The 19,568-nt window shown below is 41.4% G+C and overlaps 1 protein-coding gene across 3 annotated transcripts in view; it reads right to left on the reverse strand.

The window, feature by feature from the left end:
- LOC149834024 (alpha-glucan water dikinase, chloroplastic-like) overlaps positions 1-19,568 on the reverse strand; it is a 107,897-nt gene that overhangs the window by 78,598 nt on the left and 9,731 nt on the right. The window lies entirely within an intron of this gene.

The raw sequence follows: 19,568 nt of genomic DNA on the forward strand, positions 1-19,568 counted from the left end.
ATATTTAATAGGTATTCTAACCTGAAATTGTTGAAGGTCGCTGAAACACGTTTTTCGTCCATCATTATGATGGTGAAGAAGATTAAAAGAGTGAAAAATGTTTTAATTAATATGGTGACTGATGAAAATTGGACATTCTATCGTGCTAATGATGATATCAAGGCTTAAGAAATTAAAAAATCCATTCTTGATGATGAGTTTTGGGACAGAGTGGTATACTTCCTTCAATTTATGCAACCTGTTTGGGAAATGTTAAGAGAAGTTGATAAGGATGAGCCCATGCTTCACAGAGTTTATGAAATATGGGATAATATGATTGAAAAAATACAAGCTATAGCTTTCAAGCATAAAGAAAAAAATCCTGCATTGGATGATTCAGAATTTTTTAATCATAATCATTCAATTTTAGTCAGAAGATGGGATAAGAGCAACACTCTTTTGCATTGCATGGCACATTCTCTTAATCCAAAATATTATGCAAATAAGTGGCGGGCTGGTGGTATTGGTCGTGTCCCTCCAAATTTAGATCCAGAGCTATGTCACATGGGTGCGGGTGCCGGAGCGGGTGCGGGTGCGGGTGCGGGTGCGGGGATTCGGCACTTCCAAAAAACCCGGGTGCGGGGGTGCGGCAGGGGCAAAAATGTAAAATATATATATATATATATATAATTTTGAAGTTTTAACAGTTTAACATTTAATAGTAAACATTGTCATAAACTCACGTACTCCACACACATGGAACTAATGAAGATACTTTCTTACATGTTCAATTTGGGGATGCAGGTTAAAGAAGGGCCTAGCGGAAAAAAGATTAGCATCACTGACGTGAAGCAGTCCATTCACCATATCTTCTCCCCTTGCTGAGAAACCAGATTAACTGGGCGGAATGCGTGAGAATAAACTGATCACACTGCTGAGTTTAGCTCCCTCAATGTGTTCCTCTGACAAGAGGCTGTCTTGCTGGCTGACTTGTAACAATTGCAGTTAAAATAATGTACAGTTCAATAAAAAATAAAAACGTGTTCCTCTGACAGTAGATGGGGGAGGGGCTCGGCCTCTCCTGTGCCGAAAAACGAGGGAGCAGGGGAGGCTCAGCCCCTCCCCTGCCGACCCAACAAGAGACCAAGAGAGGGGGGGGGGGGGTGCTCACCCCCTCCCCAGCCGACCCAAGAAGAGAGTGAGAGACATACCTGCGAAAGGAGAGGAGGAGTCTGGGAGGCGGAGCTGGGGGCGGTGGCGCTGGGGGCGGTGGCGCTGGGGGCGTCGACGCTGGGGGCGGCGGAGCTGGGGCGGCGATGGGAGAGCTCGAGCTTAGGGGGAGAGAGAGGAGAGATTAGGGCAAAAAAAAAAATTTGCCCTAATCCTCCTCCTTTTCATCGGGGGGAATTTTTTTTTTTTCGCCCAAAAATGTGGACAAAAATGACCCTCGGTGCGTTGACCGCACCCGGTGCCGCACCCGCACGCGATCCCGCGTCACGTCGCGTCGACGCGGGTGCAGCATCTGTTTTGTCGAGTCCCTGTGACATAGATCCAGAGCTATCAAGACATAGAAATATTTGTATGACAAGACTTTTTCCAGAAGCATATCTTCTACATCAAGTCACACAAGAGTTTGAAAATTTTTCATCTTCGAGATTATATGGACCGGCATTATTCGCGAAAGAAGAGAATAATATAGATCCTATCATATGGTGGTCAACATTTGGATCAGAAACACCTCTTCTCCAACGTCTTGCATTAAGATTGCTATAGCAGCCTACTAGTTCATCTTGTTATGAAAGAAATTGAAGTACATATTCTCAAATCCACAACATGAAGAAAAACAAACTCACCAGCAAGCGTGCAGAGGATTTAGTATATGTTCATTCAAATCTTTGATTACTTTCGCGAACCAATGATGAATACAGGTATTAATTTGCTCTCTTAGTTATTTAAATATTTCTTAGTTTTTCATTTAAATATACTTGTATTGTATTTAACATTTTCAAATTGGGTTTGTAACGCAGATAAGGAACATCCAAATTTTGGGATGTAAACCCAAAAGAGTGTGACTTCGAGGGAGAGCATGATTTCAACATAACAAACATGGATTTAGCTGAGCCCAGTATTCCTTCTAATGATGCATTTGATGCTAAAGAAGAAAATTATTAAGATCAATTACTTCATCAGGATATACTTTGGTATGTAATTTAGTTCTTTTCTGCTTTACTTATTTGATTGATATTTAGGTTGATTTATGTAATTGCTTTACTTATTTAATTGATATTTAGGTTGATATATTGCATGAATGATGATTGATGAATGATATTATGACAATGTTAACTGTTAAAACTTTAAAATTATATATATATTTTTTTTACATTTTTGCCCCTGCCGCACCCTAGGTTTTTGAAAGTGCCGCACCCCCCGCCCGCACCCGAACCCATGTGACATAGTCTTTAAGTATTTCTTGTGGCATCTATTCCATGCATTATGCATGAGAAAACACTTATTTTCTTTTATCATTAAATATAGATATATATATATATATTTGTTATTATTATTAAAATAAAAAAATATCTTTAAATGGTTTTTTAATCATCGTTGAACTTTTTTTATTATTATTAAATATCTTACAAGACTTATTTGTTTATTTTTAAGAAATTAGATATATGTATGTTATGAAATCATGTTTGAATCTTAATTTTTTCAAAACTTTCTTTATTTGATAATATATGTATACAATCATGTATGCTTGAGCATGTTTGTTGGCATTTAGATGCTTTATTTGAACAAGTCATGATTATAAATGTCAAATCATGTTCATATTATTGAACTTGGTTTTGTTCTTTTTGATAAATTGTTATATATTTTAAAATAATTTGATATATTTCAAAATAATAATGTTGTGTCACAAGTATAATTTGATAAAATTTTGGTTGAACTTGTGTTTAATATTTCTCTTTATACTTGGTATATTAAAAGTAGCATATGAAGTGTTAAAAACTATGATCTAACTTATAAAATAATTTTTTTTTATATTTGATCCTTATGCACTTATGATTGTCTTACATGATTAATAAGATTGTTTGTTCATGCATAAGGTATAGAGCATAATTTCTTATGGGAAGTCATTCACTTTAATAAATGTCCTTTATAGGTCTTTTGTGGGACATTAGTTATGATATTAGGTGTTTATATTATTGATCTTTTTGTGGTACTTATGATTATGTTATTAGTCTTATGGCATTATTTTACATTCTTTGCATGTGATTTAAATAGTGTTGCATACTTAGTTTTTAATAAAATATTGAGTTAAAAATCATAAGAAAATTCAGTGTTTTTATGGGAGTTATATGTGTTTCTCTCATGATTCACTTTAGTACTTGTTCATTATTGATGGACGTGTTTCTCCACTTAGATCTTTGGTGGACATGTGTGTTCTTGATTAAAGACTCTTGATTCATTGCATATTTGTTATTCATAAAATATAAATTTTTATATTGTGCCCTTAGTGCCTTAAATCTATCACTTGCACATATGCTTAAATTTGTTCCTATGCATGTCTTATGTATAAGATATGTGGTTTCAAGTTATTTAGATTATTGCATATATATGAGTTCTTTTGATCTTTGTGAGAATCCATGATTAATTGTACTTGTGTATACACTTGGTTTTTATATGGTTATTTGAGAATCTCTATACATGTTTTGGTCCTTTTTAATGACATTGATTGTCTCACAGTATACTTGTAATCTAGATTGAGTTGTCTCTCTATATAGCTTGTTTATATTGATGATGCTTATGATTCCATATGCACATGACTGCACTATATTCAGTCCAAGTTTTTCATCTACTATTATTGGATTTGATTTGAAACTTTGTTTTTTTTTTCAAATTGGTTCTTATATTTGAACTCACTTGTTTGGAAAATAATTTCCGTGAGTATATATTGCCTTCTTATAGCATTTGTTGTGTCCATCACAAAATTTTATATCATGTATCATTTCTCTTGATTTTGTTATTTTTTATTTAGAGATGGCGTTGAGGTGAGTTGTGTGCACCTCATTCTATGTCAGTTTAGATTGTCAACTTATGGTTTGGCTCAAACTAACAGTTGTTTGATCTTTGGATCTGAGTATGTTGTATCACTCATTTGTTGTATGACCATTATTATATTGGATGCTCATAATTATGTTTATCTATGATGGCTATCTATTTTTTAAACCATGGTGTTTCGAAAGAGTATACAAATTGATGACATTTGTTTGTTTTCATTACAAGCTCTCTTAACTTTTGTGTTTTCTCCTATTATGCCTCTTATCTAAGTGTCATTATATGTAGACAAGGGATGTTTGTTCACACCTTCGTGTGTATTTTTAGCCCATTTTGGGATTATACTCTTGATCTAGTCGTTGATACACTTGATTTTTTAGTGTCATTATATGTAGACAAGAGATGTTTATTCACAACTTCGTGTGTGATTTTAGCTCATCGTCGGCATTATATTCTTGATCTAGTCGCTGATACACTTGATTTTTTGTGTCATTATATGTAGACAAGAGATGTTTATTCACACCTTCGTGTGTGATTTTAGCCCATTGTTGGCATTATACTCTTAATCTAGTCGTTGATACACTTGATTTTTTAGTGTCATTATATGTAGACAAGAGTTGTTTGTTCACACCTTCGTGTGTGATTTTAGCTCATTGTTGACATTATGCTCTTGTTTTAGTCACTGATGCACTTGTTTTTTAGTTTCATTATATGTAGACAAAAAATATTTATAGACACATTCATGTGTGTCTTTTGCCCTTTAGTGCCATTATGTCTATGCTCTTATTCTAGTCGCTAATACACTTGATTTTTGAGGTTTGTAGGCCTAGTGAGGTGATTGCTTGTGATAGTCAAACTATTGTTGAAGTTTGCAAAATATCACTTCTTAATATTTGTGAGCATTTAAATTTCTTTATATTTTTCGCAAATTGGTATTGATTTGCAAATATTATTCTCTTTGTTATGTGAGATTTTTAAAATCTCTTTTTGAAATTTCTAAACTTTTACTACTTGTTTTTATGGAAGATGTTTATAGATAAAAAGTTCAAGCATTTTTGCATACTAATAACAATCTTATTATTTATATTGTGAGTCTTATTGTGTGTGTCCCTTTGTGGGTTTTGTGAGTGTTCCTTAAATAAACCAGAGTTACCAGTCGAGGAAGCGGGAGCGGGAAGCGATACGGGAAGCGGGAAGCGAGGCACTTTAAAAAATTTAGGAAGCGGGGAAGCGTGGGACCACTTAGAAGAAAATTCCGAACCGTCTCGGAAACGACCTAGGAAGCGAACCGGAAGCGACCTAGGAAGCGAACCGGAAGCGAGGGGAAGCGGAAAAAAATGAAAAAAATGAGGGAAGCGAGGGGGAAGCGAGGGGGAAGCGTGGGGGAAGCGTGGGGGAAACGTGGGGGAAGCGTGGGGGAAGCGCGCTTCCCATTTATGGGAAGCGCGCTTCCCAAAAAAGGGGGACGCGCTTCCCATAAAAGGGAAGCGCGCTTCCCAAAAAAGGGGGACGCTTCCCCTCACGCTTCGGAAGCGCGACGTTTCGCGCTTCCGAAGCGCGCTTCGGGGAAGCGCGCTTCCCCTTTTGCCTAGGCGCTTCCGGTAACTCTGAAATAAACACTTGTGTATTGTTCACTTGATATTGATGAGCACTTTGGTTCATAATTGAAGGTACTTGACTCTTTATATTAAATTCATGCATGTTATGTGCATTTTATTGATAAAAATAGTTATCTTTTTATTGTCGTTTCATGTGCATTAAATATGCTTTAATTGCATCATGCTTATTTGTGTATTCATATTAATTAGCATGGTTTACATAATTGTATGCATGAATTTAATTAGCTCCTCTTTTTTATTATATGCATTGAAATACTTAAGGTATTATTTATGCATAATTGTTTATCTCTTCTTGAGAATTGATATATTTTTTTTTTGTGATTGAATTTCCTTGTCATCAATATTTATGTTTTCTTGAAAAATATGTTGATTGTGAGTTTATGATTATCTAAATTTGATTTCATAAAGATTTCTCTTTTGAGGTATGCTCCTCCTGTCTTTGTTAATGGTTATCTAATATTTATAAAAATTATCACCACTTTGCTTAAAACTTTTTCCTTAAATGTTACTTTTGTTCAAAATATATATATATATATATAAAAATATATATATATATGTATATATATATATTTTTTTTGAAACTTCGTAACTATTGGTTAGAATACCTTCTTTTTATAGTTGGGACATGTGTTTTGTTTTCTCTACATGTTCTTAAAGATGTGATCGACCAAGAAAGGAATATCTTTGATGCATTATGAAGAGGGAGATAGCCGATGAAGGAGATAGTCGATGAAGGCAATTGGGGATGATCACTAATAAAAGACATTTAAAGACTTATATTTGCAAAACTCTCTAATATGTCATAAAGATGGAGATTCTCATTGAAGCCACTTGAAGACTTGAATCATTTTCATTGAATCTTTGTTGTATTTTCAAACTTTCAGTATATCTCACCATAAGTTTGAGGGAAGTGTTAGGTTGTATATACATATATATATATATGTGTGTGTGTGTGTGTGTGTGTGCGTGCGGGTGTATATGTACAAAATAAAACAAATATGTATGTGGTTGTATATATATATTGTCATAGATACATATTTGTTTTATTTTGTACACACACACACACACATATTGTAAAGCCCAAAAAAAAAAATCGCGTCCGACTCGTGTCAGACACGTGCCCGGCACGTGTCGGACACGAGTCAGGGTCTGACCCCTGTGTCGGGCCCGGATCCGGGCCGGACCCGAGCTCAACCCGGACCCGGGTTCTCGAACTCTCGAGAACCTGCGTCTTTTAAAAAGACGCAGGCGTCTCGGGCGAGGGGCAAACCCCCTCGCCCCTTCTCTCTCTTCTGCGCCGCCCCCATCACGCTCCCGCCGGTGATCGGAGACGCCGGCGAGCGTTTCCGACCGGCGATCCTCCCTGCGGCCTCCCGACAGTGCGAGCACTCCCCTCTTCGCCTTCCCTTTGAGTTCCGGCGACCCAGTGGCCTTCGAGCGCCGGCGACCTTCGACAGTCGGCAGCCTCAGCATCCCCCTTGTTCTGCTCCCTGCGCCGGCCATCGACGGCCTTTTAGCTCCGGCAGAACCCCCCTTTTCGTTCCCTGTGTCGTGGGAGCCGCCGACGACCCCCCGAGCGCCGGTATCCTGCAAGCACGGCCACCACCTCTTCGCCTCTCACCCTTCGAGCGAGGGTTCGTCGCCATCGGTCACCCCTCTGCTATTCCTCCCTGCAGTCGCCGAGTGCCGGCGACTCGCCGCCGGTCGCCGCTCGTCCCCTCCTTGTCTGGCCATCGGTGGTGCCAGGGACCCCGTGTGCCGGCGACAGCCTTCCGACTTCGGCAACACCACCACCCTCCGTTCGGTGACCTCAGTCGACGCCAGCCTCCGACGGCCCCGTTTGTTGCGATTTTTCGAAGGTATAACCCTCCCCTTTGTTCTCCTTTGTGCAGGGTGGATCAACAAGGGGGCTGAGCCCCCTGTCGTCACCACTTGTTGGCAGGGGGTTAAAACCCCCCTGCCTCCCTGTTTGCTGATGGTCGACAGGGGGTTGAGCCCCCTGTCGTTGACCCTTCTTGGCAGGGGGTTAAAACCCCCCTGCCTCCCTGTTTGCTGATGGTCGACAGGGGGTTGAGCCCCCTGTCGTTGACCCTTCTTGGCAGGGGGTTCCGCCCCCTGTCACTCTTTCTTTGTTCTCGGTAGGGGGCGCCCCCCCCCCTACCTTTGTGATTGTTTCCCGGTAGGGGGCGAGCCCCCCCTGCACTCCTATCGTTTTCTGGTAGGGGGGGGGGGGGAGCTCCCCCTGCCCTCCGTTGCTTCTCGGTAGGGGGATCGGCCCCCTGTCATTTGTTTTGTTGACAGGGGGTCCCTCCCCCCCTGTTCCTTTTTGTGTTTGCCTGCAGGGGGCGAGGCCCCCTGCATTTGTTTTCTGGCAGGGGGCGAGCCCCCCCCTGCTCCCTTGTTGTTTCTGGTAGGGGGAGAGGCTCCTCCCCTGCCTTCTGTTTTTCCTCCGCAGGGGTTGAAGCCCCCTGCTCTCCTGTTGTTTCCCCTGCAGGGGGCGGAGTCCCCCTGCACCCTCTGTTGCTCTTCGGCAGGGGGTTCTGTCCCCCTGCATCATGCCAGCAGGGGGCGAAGCCCCCCTGCTTCCCTGTGTGCATCTTTGTTCTCTGGCAAGGGGCTTTGCCCCCTTGCCTTGTTCTTGCTGCCGGCAGGGGGGCTGCACCCCTGTCTCGTGTTCTGACAGGGGGTGTCCCCCCCTGCCTTGTTGTGGCAGGTGTGGCAGGGAGCTTCTGCTCCCTCCCCTGCCTTTCTTTGTGCTGGCAGACAGGGAGCTCCTGCTCCCTGCCTCTACAGCTTTTGCCAAGCAGGGCTGATGCCCCTGCCTCTGGCACCCTTGTCTGCAGGATGCAGAGTTTCTGCATCTGCCTCCTGCAGGCAAGGAGGCCTTGCTGCCTTGTGTTGCTTGTTTATTTCGGCATATGCTAACATTCTAAGATCTCCAGGTTGAACGGTGGATCCAGCTCGCCCTCTGTGGCTCGAGCTCTTGCTTGCCTACGCTGCATGCGTACGAGGACTCGCAACCCCTTAAGGTAGCGGATTCTTGCGTGAAAGGACAATGAACTGATAAATGCTAAAATAAGAAAGATAACTAAAAGAGGATGATATATGTATACGTATAGTATATATACGTATGTCTTTACCTTCAAGGACGCGGTTTTGCGATCCTTGTCCTCTTTACTTTCTTGCACTTTCTTTTCTGTCGCCGCCGCGCTATATGTGCCTAGGCTTTTCATTCCTGTCTTTACATTCCATGTCTTTTAACTCAAGGACGCGGTTTCGCGATCCTTGTCCTCCCTACTTTCGCACTTTACTTTCCTGCTGCCCCGCGCTTTGCGCCTTGGCATTTACTTGCTTATGTTTGCCTTGTTCTCCAGGATGCCTGGTCCTCCTTTATGTTCTTGCACTTTACTTCTTGTATTTACTTGTTGCCCCGCGCTTTATGCGCCATGGCTTTGCTTCTGCTTTATTCTTCGTATTTTACTTTCCTGTGCTGTCGTGCTTGCTCTTGCACTTACCTTTTGTATGTATTCATCTTTACTTTGTTGCTGCGCTTCGTGCATATGCCTTGTTCGTGCATGTATCCTATCTTTGTCGCACGCTCCTTTTCCTACTTGCGTTTATTGATCTATCGAGGTGCAACCCCATGCCTCGTGAGTCGTCCCTTACACTCGCGTGGTCAGTATAGGATCTCTTACCTCACGAGTTGCTTACGGGTTTGCCTGCTTGTGCGTTACGATGATCGAGGTATGATCTCATACCTCGTGTGGAGCTTTAGCGTTCTACCCTCACGGTGCAGCTTCGCCCACCGAGTCTTGTCCCTCGTTTTGCCTTTGTATTAGTATGTGCATGAGTTTGCCTCTTGTCAGCTTGCACTCCCTACGTGCAACTTCGAATGTATAGTGTATATCGTTTCATTTGGCTTACAAGCCACAGCACGCACTTATGCACTTCAGTTCTCAAAAGACATTGTCTTAGGTGCGATCCTATTTTCAGGAATGTATAGCTTGTAAAGTGATAGCGGCCAGATCTCCCAAATCGGTGCATTCGGGATAGGTGTGTTACAACCTTAGTTCACCTATTCGATTTGACTCAGATAGCCTGGTTTAGAAGCTTGTGCACGAGTAGGGGCGGGAATCCTAGCGAGGTACTTGCGCCATCGCTAGATCGGCGCTACCTCACCTTTGATGCGAGACCTAGTTTCTAGGCTTTCTGGTTCAACCATGATTGTGGTGCCTTCCTTCGTGAAGGTATTGTTGGATCTCTTACGAAGGATCCATGTCCCTCCTCTTGTAGTTGTACCCTTAGTCACATACGATATGTTTGGGCTACGAGAGCAGAACGAGAGGTCTACAGTAACCTCTAAGCGTGTATTGACACATTAAGCTAATCCTGTTATGTTGCTTTCGCCTAATAGGCGGGTTGCTCGCAATTGTCTAAAGGACCCGAGCACGATCAGTTGGAACTGAAATGAGTTCACTGCGGGTTTCTATAAAGTAGAAGCTTTGGGATTTCCTGCGAGAGATCCATACCCCTCTTATCGTGGTTGTACTTTTGAACAGGTACGTTGCGTACTACGATGAGTAGGATGAGAGGCCTATGTCTGCCTCGAACATGCAATGGCATGTGTTTGAGATCACAAGAGTGATGTTTCTACCCTCACTGAGGATTGACCCCCTTTTTATCGTGATTGTATATGTGAATAGTTACGATGCGTACTGCTGTGAGTAAGATGTGAATTGTGTGCTTGTCTCGAACGCGCAATGGCGCGTATAACTCACCTAAATAATAATCATGCGCCTTCACAGGCAAGATGCTCGATTGGGTTGAAAGACCAGAGCATGAGAATGGGACGGCGGTTAAGAAACCCTCCGTCGTGCTCATTCGGAACGGTTCATCAAGAGAGAGGATGGATGGTACAAAACTCCGATGGACAGTCATATATGGCAATCTCGGGCAAAGATCCGACCTTCCCCAATCATCGGAGGTTAGGGGAAATCCTTTGGGCCACTTCTGCAGAAGTACGGATGCGCATCCATTGGGCCTTTGTTTGCCTTTGGGGATTTACTATCTCGGTCACAGACCATCCCCTTAGGAAACGGACTCAGTCAATCATTCGGGATATAATAAAATACATAGCATAATGGACCCCCGAATCGATCTCGGTTGTTTCTACGTTTTGCCTTGTGCGTACCCACAACGGCCTGCTCAGTAATGAGACAAGATATAACTTATACACATGATCGTGAGATACGCATGTTGTGACGTGCTTTGCTTGCTTGCTTGTTAGCTCGGTAGTTCGGTATGCTATTCGTTGAGCTAGGTACGCCTGTCGAGGCGTTACCCTTGTTGGTTAAACTGCTTACGCAGTTCCTTGCTTGGTAATAACTAGCTTCTTATACTAGTTGATTGCTTATCTTGTATTGCTTATGAATTGCTTGTGATGCAATAGCTTGTGCCTCACGATTAATGTAATCACTTGTCGATGGACTGAACCATCCTATGGTACTTGAATGTATTACGAGTGTTGTTATGAATACCTGTCTTATGAAATTGCTTTGCTTGGCTGGTGGATAGAGTTAGTTACTCTTCACCTATTATATTTGTGAGATTGCTATAGTTGTTTGTTCAGCACTCTGATCCTTCCTGCTCTTTTACATAGCTGTCTGCTTTACTAGAGCTTTGCTTACTCCACAGCACATTTGGTTAGATCTGCTAGTCTTGCTTGTTCCTGCTTGAGCTAGCGTTTATCTTACTTATTGTAGCTTCTGCTCTTTCTTGTCCTTTGCACCTCTACTAGTCTGTTGTGTGACTGACCCATTTTCATGGGCAGGTGGTGAACAGGTTGAGACAGCTTGCGATAGCATGATGATGCGATGCACTCAAGGCAATGCCCTTTCCTGACGTTGCGCTCCTGGGGATACTTTTGATAGATGCGGTATAAGGTTTCTTTGAAAGCATCTCTTTTGATTATAACTCTGCATTTCTAAAACTGTATTACCAAAATGTGGTTCTTCTTTTCATTTCAATAAAATATATATTTAAACTGCAAATCGGTTTCTAAGGGGGAATCTGTTTTTTGGTTGTAATGTGCCCAAGGTCTAAGGACTTGTTTTAAACCTGATCTTCCGCTGAACTTTTGTTTTAAACTCTGATAAATGATGGATTTCAAAGCTTTCAACCTTTTTCATAAAAGCTTTCAAGTCCACGATTTTGGGGCGTTACACACACACACACACACACATATATATATATATATATATATATATATATATATATATATATATATTGATGTAATAGGTAAATATCCTCTAAGGGTATTTTCATCATTTTACTTATGTAATAGTATTGTTCATTAAGAACAGTTTTTCTCTTATTTATTTATTTTTATCTTTTTAGTTTTGTGTCTTTTTTGTAAAGAGCATGGGCTCTATGGTCAAAAGACCATAGAGTTGTTGGGGGCTCCCCAACGGTCACATTTGTGACCGTTGGGAGCTCCCAACTACTCCATTGGGAGCTCCCCAATAGAGCCTCATGCTCTCTCTCTTTGTGTATATATAGGGGTTGAATCCTTCTGTAGTAACTAATGCTTCTCTTAAGCATTTATGCTCAATAAAGATGAATATTTTTACTTTTTGTGTTTTTCTATTTAGTTTCTTAAATGTTTTATATGCACTTAGTGCTTGTGTTGTTGCCCATGGCTATTGCTTTGTCTTATAGTGGACTTGTGTTTGTGCACATTGTATTGTGATCTTGTAAGCCCTTAACGGCATTGGTTTGTGCTTATGCACCTTTTTTATCACAATCTTGTAAAGCCCTTAGTGGCATTGTTTTTTTATTTTCCGCTATTTCATTATACTTCATGCTAAAATAGCCGGTAGTTTCAGAGAAGGATGGGCTAAGGCTACACTTTCACTACCAAGCTCGATTGTGGTCACAACAAGAGAAAGTCATTCTGATGACTAGCTTGATTCCATCAATTGAGATAGAGAGAGAGAAAAACCTTTCTATATAGCGAAAGAGCATGTCGACTCATTTTTGTGGTTGGGACTTAATAAAATATATGGAGAGAAAATAGAGTTTAAACAAGGTTGTACATTGGACACTTCATGTTTAAGTCACTCAAAAGTGTCGGACGTCCACACACCGAGTGTCTATTTTTTGTTAGACACTACTATGTTAAAAAATGAAGTCTCTAGGAGTGTCAGTGTCCAAGTGTCAGACACTGATACATCAGCCCTCCAGAAGTGTCAAGGTAACATAGGGGACACATTCCGTTATCTTTGAACTGCATGTAGGATATGATCAGACATGAATTCAATCACAGGATACTTGACAACACATGCCAGACACAATTAATAGTGTGTCCTACACAGTCAAACTATATCAAACATGGCCAAATTTGTATCTGACCAAATTTGTCTTAAATAAAAAAATCCATTACCTTTCAAATTTGAAATTCTATCAACAAAATTCAGATTTCCCTCCCATTAAAATGTTCTCCTGCTTACACTACGAGTTAGACAATAATCTATATGACAAAAATTAGGTCCCTTTTAGTTTTTATTACAACTTTATGACAAATTAATGCTTGATTATATACATTTCAATTTTTAAATTATATATGTATGCATAATACATATATATACCGAAATCCCAGGAGCTAATCCAAAATCACCTACTCAATTGACATGCATAGGCCTAAAGTAGTGTGGACCAAAAATGAATTAACAAATAGAAAGCAATATATATATATATATATATATATATACACACAGTCAATCACAAAGTATGGTGTATAAATGGGCCATCATCTCAAATCTTGATTAAGCAGAAGGCAAAGAACAATGGCATACTCCAGCATAGAGGCAGCAAATGATGTCATGGCCATAGCGGTGGCAAATATTTTATAGATACATCATCTTCTTTCAATTTGTATCAGAATATTAAGAGAATCATATTGTATTATGATAATAGAAATGAGACAGTTAGTGCAACTAATCTAATTGAGTATGGAGGATAAGATATCAGAGTTAGCCCAAGCACACTGTGCAAGAAAAGGTGGAAACAAAAGTAGTTGTAGCCCTTGCTTATTTAAGGAGAAACAATTAGTTGGCTTACTTCCAAACCCGTTTTTAATCAGTCCACATTTGTTTCTTAAAGACAAAACCATCCACAATTCTTACTCATGCACTATTTAAGGGAGCATGAAGTACAGGACATGTAAGAATGCAGGATATTTTCATCATTTAAGTGAAATGTGGGTAAAATGTAACATGTAGGAGATGTACAAATGTGTATAAACTCAATTTGAATCCCTTAATATAAAGTTTTCATCATCCCCATTGAGGACAATCCCTTGTCCTCATACACTCTTCTTTCTTCTTCCTCCTCTTAGGCACAGGTTCCTGGTGAAAGGACTTCTACAAATTACAGAAGACTAACAAGGGCATATGGAGAGAGTAGTGCACACACAATTTTTGTTAAAAAGAATATTGATTGTTGAAGGGATACAGCTCAAAGTTGAATTTATGAAGTGCTTACATCTTTCAGGTTATGCCACAGTGACATGTCCTTTTTAGCACGTCTCATATGACACTGTATGACACAAAAACCATTGTCTGATTTTGTTGAGGATGGTTTCCACACCAAACTTCATTGCAATGTTCAGTTTGCGTCTTTTGGATTTAAAATCAGTTTTTTAGTTTTTTTGTAGTCATTCTGATGGTCCAAATAACAGCCGCTCACCACTTTCATTATTTATGGTATGCAAGTCCCAATAACCTCTCTCTCAATATTACGAAAGTGCCATTAACTAAAGTGAAACTTTTAAGTGTAATAATATAAGAAATTTGTCACACACAGACACACACACACACACACAATATACATACGTGTGTGTGTGTCTGTCACCATGTTTTAATTTTTACAAAATTGATGAATGCATGTGTCGTAGATGAATCACGTACATGTACATATCCATATCTTAGTGACATAGATTTCAGGCTATGTCACATAGGTGCAGGTGCGGGTGCGGGTGCGGATGCGGATGCAGCAAAGTGGCACTTTAAAAAAACTTGGGTGCGGGGGTGCAGGGATGACATATATATATAATTTGTAACTGTAAAACCCGTAATTTTTAAGGATTATTAATAAATAAAGAACTAATTTTTTTTATCTTCAAATTAGAAATGTGTTTCTAGCTTTTGAATTTTATTTATTTATTTATTACATATTCATTTGTTCATTCAAGCCAATCAGGGTATAATTTGCATTTATAGAACTATTTTGGGCTATAAATCACTATTTATATATATATTATATTTAAATATATTTTTTATGAAGTTTGTAAATTATTGGAGTGTATTTGTGTGTTATTTGGCTCTTGGTAATGATTTATAGGGTAATTTGCTATTTTTGGCTAATCTTGTTATAATTGGCATTTTTTGAGTTTTTGGCATTTACGATCGCACACGAAGGGTTCGTTGCATTACTTGGGTAGCGGTCTTTGCGGACTTCGAAACTTCTCGGTCTTTTGAGTTTCGATTCATTGTTCTTCACATTATTAAGGTAAGATACCTTAACTGAGCTTGTAGAGAGCATGTTTAGGGACTAATTGTGTAAGCATGATGTCGTTGCACTGAATATTTAAATGAATTGCAAATATAAGTTATGTTCAGACACTGCACTTAGCTATGGATATCTAGGACTCTTGTGATTGTAATTTGGAGATCATGTTTGTCATGATTGTAGTTAGCAGAATATGGAGTGTGTTTGCTGTAGGTACACATGTGTGTGGGTTTGAATGCCCGTGCACTTATGAATGTATAATATATACGCAATGTGTGTCATCATACTCTGGTTTGCGCATACTATGTTGCTTTGTGTGTTTATATGAATTTGATACATGATGCACATATAACTACTATGGATATCTAAAAATCGTGTTCGATGCATAATGTGAATGTTATATATATTGTCTTGTCCTATGTCACACGGACTCGGCTAAAGGGTTGCCGCACCCGCGTCGACACGCACGGACTCGAGTGCGGACTCGGGTGCGGCTTAGGACTCGGCCCGGACTCGGTCAACGAGTCCGGGCCGAGTCCGTCCACATTTTGGACTCGGTCAACATTGACCGAGTCCAAAATTGTCCATTTCAAGTTTTAAATTATGTTTTGGATCCGGGTCGGGTCGGGTCCAAACCCGACCCAGATCCAAATTTTTTTTGGCAGCCGAACCCTAAAAGGGGTTTATCGACAGGGAGAGGGGCTTACCCTCTCGATTTTGCCTCTCCCCCTCAGCCCCTGCAGCTTTCTCCTGCACCCACGCCGGCGATCCGAACTCCGGCGACAGGCAACCACCGTCTCCCCCTCTGTCAGGTATGTCGACCCTCCTGCACCCTCTGCTCGTAGCCTCCCTCCTTGCACCCTTTGCACGCAGAAGAGGGGCTCGCCCCCCCTCCCTGCACCCTCTGCTCGCAGGGGAGGGGCTCGGCCCCCTCCCTGCACCCTCTGCTCGCAGGGGAGGGGCTCGGCCACCTCCCTGCACCCTCTGCTCGCAGAGGAGGGGCTCGGGCCCCCTCCCTGCACCCTTTGCACGCAGAAGAGGGGCTCGGCCCCCCTCCCTGCACCCTCTGCTCGCAGGGGAGGGGCTCGGCCCCCCTCCTGCACCCTCGGCTCGCAGGGGAGGGGCTCGACCCCTCCCTGCACCCTCGGCTCGCAGAAGAGTGGCTCGGCCCCCCTCCCTGCACCCTCTGCACGCAGAAGAGGGGCTCGGCCCCCCTCCCTGCACCCTCTGCTCGCAGGGGAGGGGCTCGGCCCCTCCCTGCACCCTCGACTCGCAGAAGAGGGGCTCGGCCCCCCTCCCTGCACCCTCTGCTCGCAGGGGAGGGGCTCGGCCGAGCCCCTCTTTTTTTTTTGCTTTAAAATTTACAATCTTTATGTGTTAATTTATTGTTATATATATAATTATAATATTTAAAATATATATTTTTATAATATATATTTTTTAATATATATATATAGCCGAGTCCCCATGTCCAAATTTTTTGGAATTGCGCCGCACCCGTGTCGCACCCGCACCCATGTGACATAGGTCTTGTCATATGATGGACTCATTTATTCTTGTATGAAAGAATGCGGGTCGATGGCCGCTGCCCCTCTCTAACCGACAGGGGCCTCTGGCCCCTGTCCCATTTCCTGTCAAGCAAAGCTCGGCAGGGGCCATTTGGCCCCTGCCTCATCTTCCGAGGGCCGCAGGTGTGCATTTGGCCCCTGCGACCCCGTCTCTCTCTCGTTTTGCCTTCCGACAGACCAACGGAAGGGGGTGGGAAGCCCCCCCTTCCATTCGAGGTAGGAGAAGCCGAGTCTCCTCTCTACCTTTGCTCGTTTTTATGACTTCTAGAATCATACTTTTGCAGTGTTACGCAACGGAACCCGTTCGCGCCCCGCGAACTAAACCGACGATCACCTACGCTCGTAGACGACTTCTTTCTCGCAATACCCCAAGGTAGGAGAAGTTGTACAAGGACTTAAATAATTAAATCAAGCTTAAATAATTAAAGATCGAAAGGACTTAATGATATATTTATATACATATACGTATATAAGTACACTTTTAAATCAAGGACGCGGTTTCGCGATCCTTGTCCTTTGCTTTCGCATTTTTCATTTCTGTTTGTCGTCGTGCTTTGCGCCCAGGCTTTTGTTTTAGCAATTATTACTTACTGTCTTTTAATTCAAGGACGCAGTTTCGCGATCCTTGTCCTTTGCTTTCGCATTTCCTATGTCATTTTGTCGTCGCGCTTTGCGCCCAGGCTTTTGCTTTCGTATTTACTACTTACTATCTTTTAATTCAAGGACGCGGTTTCGCGATCCTTGTCCTTTGCTTTTCCATTTCCTATTTCCGTTTGCCGTCGCGCTTCGCGCCCAGGCTCTTGCTTTTCGCATTATTGTCTTTCGTTCTTGCCTTGCCATAGACTCAGCATATTCGGGAGGAATACCTATTCCACTATTTTACCTGATATATTTTGGGAAAAACCCTTGATCTGGGGCAAGATCAAGTTGTTGGGTGATGGATTCATTTGTGAAGCCCATTTACCAAAACCAGTGTCATGACTTACATAGCACCAGACACTGCGTCATCGGATGTCAGATTCGAGAAAATCACATGTCATATGTGTTAAATTATGTAATCAAACTTGTAATTTCGTATATATATTTTATATATATAAGGTAATACATATACATATATATAATATATGTATATGTATTTACCAATTATATATATAAAATATATATAGTCATAGTAAGGGTAGTTTAGGAATTTTACATATTCTTTTTCAAGAATATGTTTTTTGTATTTTCTTTTTTCTTTTTTTCTTTATTTATTTTTTCTTTTTCATTTAATGCATTGTACATGCATTGGGAGGGGCCCAACCCACTAGTCGTTGGACCCCTCCAACGGTCACAGAGGGGCTCCAACGACTATGTAGAGCCCCTCCCAAGGCCTCCTCCAAAGCCCTATATATATGGGCAGCTCCTCTTGTATTTCTTTAAGGGATTTGGGATTATAGCCCAACCTTTTTAGTGTTTATGAAACTTATGGGTGCAAGTGCACATTTGTGATTCGGTGTGTTGTGCTTGTTGTGCACAAGTGTTCTTGGGTGTGTGTGTTCACACATTTATTCTTAAGGTTGTTGCGTTATCGACTAAAGTATCTTGTTGAAGATACTTTTACATGGTATCAGAGCCTCGTTGAAGAAGAAGAATTGCGACTCGCCTTCTTTTGCATTCATCGGGAAGCGTGCCATCAAGTTTTTTGAAATCAAAGAGGATCATCTTCTTCGGGCAATATTTTAGGAGCTTCTTTTGTCAAGAAAGACGCAAAAAGTAATTAAGGTACATACTATCTCTTGCATTCTTTCTTCTCTAATGGGCGAAAAAGACTCCCATTTCTCTCTTGGGTTTAAGCTTAATGGCTCAAACTATCATGTTTGGGCCGGTAATATGGAAGCCCATATTAAAGGAAAGGGGCTTTGGGGTTACGTTTATGGATCCATACCGGAACCGGAACCCAAAATTACCATTGTTGAAGGAGGGGATATTAAGATCCTTGAAGGGGATGAAAGACAAAAGGCCCTTGAAGAGTATTCTAAGAAACATGATGATTGGGAAATGAAGAACTTCAAGATCTTATCTTGGATTTTCTCATCCGTTGAGACCAAGATAAATGCCAACATCATCAAATTTAATAGGGCTTCCGAAGCTTGAGTGTATCTTGAGAAAATGTACACCTCAAGAGATCTATCCCACAAGTACTTTCTCCAAAAGAGGGCTTTGACTCTCCAACAAAATGACATGACCATTCGGGAGTACTTTGCCGAATTATCCTCTATTTGGGACGAGCTCGCTATCCTTGAACCTAAATGGAGTGGTGAGGCAATCGAATTAAGGCACAAACAACTTGAAGAAGACCGGTTCTTCAATTTTTTAAATGGCCTTAGACCCGAATTTGAACAAGTTCGGTCCTCTCTTCTCTCCGCCTTCACATCCCCCTCACTCGAAGATGTTATCACCAAGCTAAGTGGTGAAGAAACCCGTATGGGGATTAGCAAAAATAATCCTAGCATTCTTGTTACTTCCTCTACTCAAGAAGATGGTGAAATGGCTAATGCCGTGTCAAGACCGGGAAATAACATGAGGACCTATAGACCTCCTCATTTCAAGAATCAAGGTCAAGGAGGAAATGATCGGTATGGTAAAAGAGACTATAGCAAAGTAACTTGCTATCATTGTAAAGAACCCGGACATATCAAACACTTGTGTCCTAAATGGAAGAAATTGATTGCAACGGCTATGGCATCTCAAGTTGAAGAACGACCCTCTTTATCAAGTGAGTCTCTTTCTCTTCAAC

The sequence above is a fragment of the Nuphar pumila genome, chromosome 6, assembly GCF_984573655.1.
Source record: "Nuphar pumila chromosome 6, dmNupPumi1.hap1.1, whole genome shotgun sequence".
NCBI classification, from domain to species: domain Eukaryota; kingdom Viridiplantae; phylum Streptophyta; class Magnoliopsida; order Nymphaeales; family Nymphaeaceae; genus Nuphar; species Nuphar pumila.